The sequence below is a fragment of the Cervus elaphus genome, chromosome 5, assembly GCF_910594005.1.
Source record: "Cervus elaphus chromosome 5, mCerEla1.1, whole genome shotgun sequence".
NCBI lineage: Eukaryota > Metazoa > Chordata > Mammalia > Artiodactyla > Cervidae > Cervus > Cervus elaphus.
The window spans coordinates 117,795,217-117,802,191 of record NC_057819.1 but is presented as its reverse complement, the minus strand read 5'-3'; positions in this window follow the sequence as shown (position 1 = coordinate 117,802,191).

Below are 6,975 nucleotides of genomic sequence, written 5' to 3'. Positions count from 1 at the left end.
CTCCGAAAATGCCGGTTTCATCTTCCAATGACAGCTCACCGCGTCCCGGCGAGGCACGCCCATGTGCCCCGCCCCAAGGCTGCGCGCGACCAATCAAAAAAATAAAAAGATTTCCGATTTGCTCCGCCAATCAGCTCCAAAAAATTCCACGGATTGAATTAACCCCGGGAGCATTCGGACCAACTGGGTGGGGGCATGTGGGCGGGGCGACGCTCACAGAGATATTTAAGGAAATTTGCCCGGGTTGAGCTAAAAGTAGAAACTAGTTTGAGGCGGCCTTCAGTGTGGGAAACGTCCAGTCATCGGCACCGAAATTAGGCATAAGGAAGATTTCCTGTTCAGTCTGAAGCTAAACAGTCGCCTTGATTTTGAACAGATTTTCAACAGTTGGGGAAAATACTAGCCACCTGCACCTTCCTTCAGACCCACAGAACCAGAGTCCTCACTTCCTGAGAAATGCAGTCGGTAACTCAGCCCCCAATGCCATCTTGTTTCACTAATGCCCGTAAATAGTTGTACCTAATGGTACATAATCTGGAAAACTAAAGTCTACTGAACACGTGAAATGTGTCAGGAAATATGTCAAGGACTTGATATGTGTGACCAAAACGCCCCAGCGTTAGTTGGAGTCTACTATTATTTCTATTTTATAAAGGAGCTGGGCAGAGTTTTAAGCCTAGGTCTGTATAACATCTTAATCTTTTTAACCTAATACTTTACTGGTCACAAAGTATGTGCGTGTGTGCTAAGTCGGTTCAGTCGTGTCTGACTCTTTGCGACCCTATGGAAAACCCGCTAGGCTCCTCTGTCCATGGAATTCTCCAGGCAAAGATACTTGAGTGGGTTGCCATTTCCTCCAGGGGATCTTCCCACCCCAGGGACTGAACCCAGGTTTCTTATGTCTTTTGCACGGGCAGGTGGGTTCTTTGCCACTAGCGCCACCTGGGAAGCCCTAATGACTATGCTGTACGGTGCTGTGCTTAGTCGCTCAGTTGGTCCTACCTACTGTTTGGGACCCCGGGGACTGTAGCTCACCAGGCTTATCTGTTTATGGGGATTTTCCAGGCAAGAATACTGGAATGGGTTGCCATGCCCTCCTCCAGGGGATCTGCCCGACCCAGGGATCAAACCCAGGTCTCCCGCGTTGCAGGCGGATACTCTGCCAGCCTGAGCCACCAGGGAAGCCCAGTGACTGTATCAGTTCAGTTCAATTCAGTCCTCAGTCGTGTCCGACTCTTTGCAACCTCATGAACTGCAGCACACCAGGCCTCCCTGTTCATCACCAACTCCAAAACTCGTTTACCAAAACTCGTGTCCATTGAGTCAGTGATGCCATCCAACCATCTCATCCTCTGTCATCCCCTTCTCCTCCTGCCCTCTTTCCCAGTATCAGGGTCTTTTCAAATGAGTCAGTTCTTCGCCTCAGGTGGCCAAAGTATTGGAGTTTCAGCTTCAACATCAGTCCTTCTAATGAACACCCAGGACTGATCTCCTTTAGGATGGACTGGTTGGATCTCCTTGCAGTCCAAGGGACTCTCAAGAGTCTTCTCCAACACCACAGTTCAAAACCATCAATTCTTCGGCATTCAGCTTTCTTTATAGTCCAACTCTCACATCCACACATGACTACTGGAAAAACCATAGCCTTGACTAGACGGACCTTTGTTGGCAAAGTAATGTCTCTGCTTTTTAATACGCTGTCTAGGTTGGTCATAACTTTCCTTCCAAGGAGTAAGCGTCTTTTAATTTCATGGCTGCAATCACCATATGCAGTGATTTTGGAGCCCCCCAAAATAAAGTCAGCCACTGTTTCCCCATCTATTTGCTATGAAGTGATGGGACCAGATGCCATGATCTTCGTTTTCTGAATGTTGAGCTTTAAGCCAACTTTTTCACTCTCCTCTTTCACTTTCATCAAGAGGCTCTTTAGTTCTTCTTCATTTTCTGCCATAAGGGTGGTGTCATCTGCATATCCGAGGTTATTGATATTTCTCCCGGCAATCTTGATTCCAGCTTGTGCTTCTTCCAGCCTGGCATTTCTCGTGATGTACTCTGCATATAAGTTAAATAAGCAGGGTGACAGTATACAGCCTTGATGTACTCCTTTTCCTAATTGGAACCAGACTGTTGTTCCTTGTCCAGTTCTAACTGTTGCTTCCTGACCTGCATACAGGTTTCTCAAGAGGCAGGTCAGGTGGTCTGGTATTCCCATCTCTTTTAGAATTTTCCACAGTTTATTGTGATCCACACAGTCAAAGGCTTTGGCATAGTCAATAAAGCAGAAATAGATGTTTTTCTGGAACTCTCTTGCTTTTTCGATGATCCAGTGGATGTTGGCAATTTGATCTCTGGTTCCTCTGTCTTTTCTAAATCCAGCTTGAACATCTGGAATTTCACAGTTCACGTATTGCTGAAGCCTGGCTTGGAGAATTTTGAGCATCACTTTGCTAGTGTGTGAGATGAGAGCAATTGTGTGGTAGTTTGAGCATTCTTTGGTATTGCCTTTCTTTGAGATTGGAATGAAAACTTTTCCAATCTTGTGGCCACTGCTGAGTTTTCCAAATTTGCTGGCATATTGAATGCAGCACTTTCACGGCATCATCTTTCAGGATTTGCAATAGCTTAACTGGAATTCCATCACCTCCACTAGCTTTGTTTGTAGTGATGCTTCCTAAGGCCCACTTGACCTCACATTCCAGGATGTCTGGCTATGGGTGGTTGATCACACCATCATGATTATCTGGGTCTCGAAGATCTTTTTTGTACAGCTCTTCTGTGTAGTCTTTCCACCTTTTCTTAATATCTTCTGCTTCTGTTAGGTCCATAACATTTCTGTCTTATATTGAGCCCATCTTTGCATGAAATGTTCCGTTGGTACCTCTAATTTTCTTGAAGAGATCTCTAGTCTTTTCCATTCTATTGTTTTCCTGTATTTCTTCGCATTGATCATTGAGGAAGGCTTTCTTATCTCTCCTTGCTATTCTTGGGAACTCTGCATTCAAATGTGTATATCTTTCCTTTTCTCCTTTGCTTTTGGCTTCTCTTCCTTTCACAGTTGTTTGTAAGGCCTCCTCAGACAGCCATTTTGCTTTTTTGCATTTCTTCTTCTTGGGGGTGGTCTTGATCCCTGTCTCCTGTACAATGTCATGAACCTCTATCCATAGTTCATCAGGCACTCTGTCTATCAGATCTAGTCCCTTAAATCTATTTCTTACTTCCACTGTATAGTCATAAGGGATTTGATTTAGGTCATACCTGAATGGTCTAGTGGTTTTCTCCACTTTCTTCAATTTCAATCTGAATTTGGCAATAAGGAGTTCATGATCTGAGCCACAGTCAGCTCCTGGTCTTGTTTTTGCTGACTGTATAGAGCTTCTCCTTCTTTGGCTGCAAAAAATATAATCAATCTGATTTCGGTGTTGGCCATCTGGTGATGTCCATGTGTAGAGTCTTTTCTTGTGTTGTTGGAAGAGGGCATTTGCTATGACCAGTGCGTTCTCTTGGCAAAACTCTATTAGCCTTTGCCCTGCTTCATTCTGTACTCCAAGGCCCAATTCACCTGTTACTCCAGGTGTCTCTTGATTTCCTACTTTTTGTATTCCAGTCCCCTATAATGAAAAGGACATCTTTTTTGGGTGTTAGTTCTAAAAGGTCTTATAGGTCTTCAGAGAACCATTCAACTTCAGCTTCTTCAGCGTTACTGGTCGGGGCATAGACTTGGATTACCGTGATACTGAATGCTTTGCCATGGAAATGAACAGAGATCATTCTATCATTTTTAAAATTGCATCCAAGCAGGGGCTTCCCTGGTAGTGCAAAGAAAGGTTAAAGCATCTGCCTGCAATGCGGGAGACCTGGGTTCAATCCCTGGGTTGGGAAGATCCCCTGGAGAAGGAAATGGCAACCCACTCCAGTATTCTTGCCTGGAAAATCCCATGGACAGAAGAGCCTGATGGGCTACTGTCCATGGGGTAGCGAAGAGTCGGACACGATTGAGTGACTTCACTTTCACTTTCACTGCATTTAGGACTCTTTTGTTGACTATGATGGCTGCTCCATTTCTTCTAAGGGATTCCTGCCCACAGTAGTAGATATAATGGTCATCTGAGTTAAATTCATCTTTTTGCCTATCTTTTTGCCTTTTTATACTGTTCATGGGGTTCTCAAGGCAAGAATACTGAAGTGGCTTGCCATTCCCTTCTCCAGTGGACCACATTCTGTCAGACCTCTCCACCACGACCCGTCTGTCTTGGGTGGCCCCACACAGCATGGCTTAGTTTCATTGAGTTAGACAAGGCTGTGGTCCATGTGATCAGATTGGCTAGTTTTCCGTGATTGTGCTTTCAGTCTGTCTGCCCTCTGATGACCTCTCTCAGCGCCTACCATCTTACTTGGGTTTCTCTTACCTTGGACATGGGGTATCTCTTCATGGCTGCTGCAGCAAAGCGCAGCCGCTGCTCTTGACCTTGGATGTGGGGTATCTCCTCTCAGCCGCACAGCCGCCACTCCTGCGCTGGCCTTTCCCTTCTCCAGGGGATCTTCCCAACCCAGGGATCGAACCCAGGTCTCCGACATTGCCGGCAGATTCTTTACCAACTGAGCCACAAGGGAAGCCCAAGAATACTAGAGTGGATAGCCTATCCCTTCTCCAGGGGATTTTCCTGACCCAGGAATTGAACCAGGGTCTCTTGCATTGCAGGTGGATTCTTTACCATCTGAGCTATCAGGGAAGCCCTGATATTTGAGACAGAGACAGAAGGCTGTACATTAAATGACATTAAAAGTTTACACATTCCAGGTTTACATGGCCAAAGGAAGTAGTGGGTCATGGGTCACCATCACCCGTTACTAAATTAGTAGAAAGGTTATCTTCTAAGGCATAGTCTTGGTGATGCTAGGAGACTGTTATTATTTATGGTTAAGCAGGTATTCTGTTGATAAGGAGGTTTGGTGAATGCCTAATGCAGCTACACAATCCACAGTAGAGGGGAGAGAGGAGGCCAAAGGGCAGAGAAAATTTTCTATGCTTAAATTTCCTTTGACTTGCCTTAGAATACAAATTTTTATTTCATCATAGTTCAATATTTAGATTTTTAAAAGCTTTCCTCTTATGAATTATGCTGCAGTGAACATCTTTTTTTTCCCTTTCTGCATTCTTTGCTAATTAAAAAAAAATTTCAACAGTGAAATCACTACATCAAAACATTAAGGTTTTTAAGGATCTTGATATATATTACTTGCCAGACTATCTTCTGAATAGATTATACAAATTTCCATTCCCATCAACCAAGTGAAAGCTGAACTTGCTTTATCATCTGGTAAGTTCTTTTTAAAAAGAGGGTTTTTAGTGGTTTTTTTTGTTTGTTTGTTTTCTAATTTGGTAACCAAAAAAAAAAAGTGTCTTATGTTGGTTTAGTTTTCAGTTCTTTGATTACTTGGTTGATTTTTCCCCAAATGTTTACTAATATTTTTATTTCCTGTACTAAGAATGATCAACTTGTGTCCTGATAACTTGCAAGAAAAGATGTAAAGTGATTTTGCTGTCAACTATTCAGTTTGTTTATTTGAATAGAATCATTATAAGCTGAAAAAATGGTGAAATAGCAAAGATTAGATTTTTTTACCTACCACTGTTTGTGCCTATGGAAGGAATGTTTAGGCTGAGAGCTTTTTGCCTCCAGTGCTCACAACTGGAGAAGATGCATTATTTTCACAAGAGCTGCATCCAGTGCCCTAGCCCGTATGGCACTCAATTGCTAAAGGATTACAACTATATAGATACATATACACACATATCTTTATATATATATTATATATATATATGTTTCATACATACCTATATGTTTCATATATGTGAGTAGACAGTCCCCAACTTACAATGGTCTGACAATGTTTTGACTTTATATGGTAGGGAATCAGTATGCATTCAGAAGAACCATACCTCAACTTTTGGATTTTGATCTTTTCTTGGGCCAGTGATATGTTATCCATTTGGGCAAAATCATTTAACATCAAGCCCCACAGGTATCACAAGTTCTGTGGGTCAGCCACACATTAATGAGGGTAAGCAACTCTACACCTAAAACCATTCTGTACTCATACAAGCATTCTGTTTTTCACTCCTAGTGCAGTAGCCGATAAATCCCATGAGATAGTCAACACCTTATTTCAAAACAGGTTTTGTGTTACACGTTTTTGCCCAAATGTAGGCTAATGTAAGTATTCTGAGCATGTTTAAAGTAAGCTGTTGTTCAGTCGCTCAGTCATGTCCAGTTCTTCGACCTCATGGACTGCAGCACGCCAGGCTTCTCTATCCTTCACTACCTCACAGAGTTTGTTCAAACTCATGTCCACTGAGTCAGTGATGCCATCCAACCATCTCATCCTCTGTCATCCCCTTCTCCTGCCCTCAATCTTTCCCAGCATCAGGATCTTTTCCAGTGACTTGGCATTTTGTATCAGGTGGCCAAAGTATTGGAGCTTCAATTTCAGCATCGGTGCTTCCAGTGAATATTCAGGGTTGATTTCCTTTAGGATTGATTGGTTTGATCTCCTTGCTGCTCGAGGGACTCTCAACAGTCTTCTCCAGCAGCACAATTCGAAAACATCTGTTCTTCACCTCTCAGCCTTCTTTATGGTCCAATTCTCATGTCCATACATGACTACTGGAAAAACCATAGCTCTGACTATACGGACTTTTGTCAGCAAAGTGATGTATCTGCCTTTTAATACCTTGTCTAGGTTTGTCATAGCTTTTATTCCAAGAAGCAAGTGTCTTTTGATTTCATTAAAAGCATCTTTTCAAATTAAAGGCATCTTTTAATTTAAAGAGGACTTCCCTGGTGGCTCAAACAGTAAAGCATCTGCTTACAATGCGGGAGACCGGGGTTCAACCCCTGGGTCGGGAAGATCTTCTGGAGAAGGAAATGGCAACCCGCTCCAGAACTCTTGCCTGGAAAATCCCATGGACGGAGG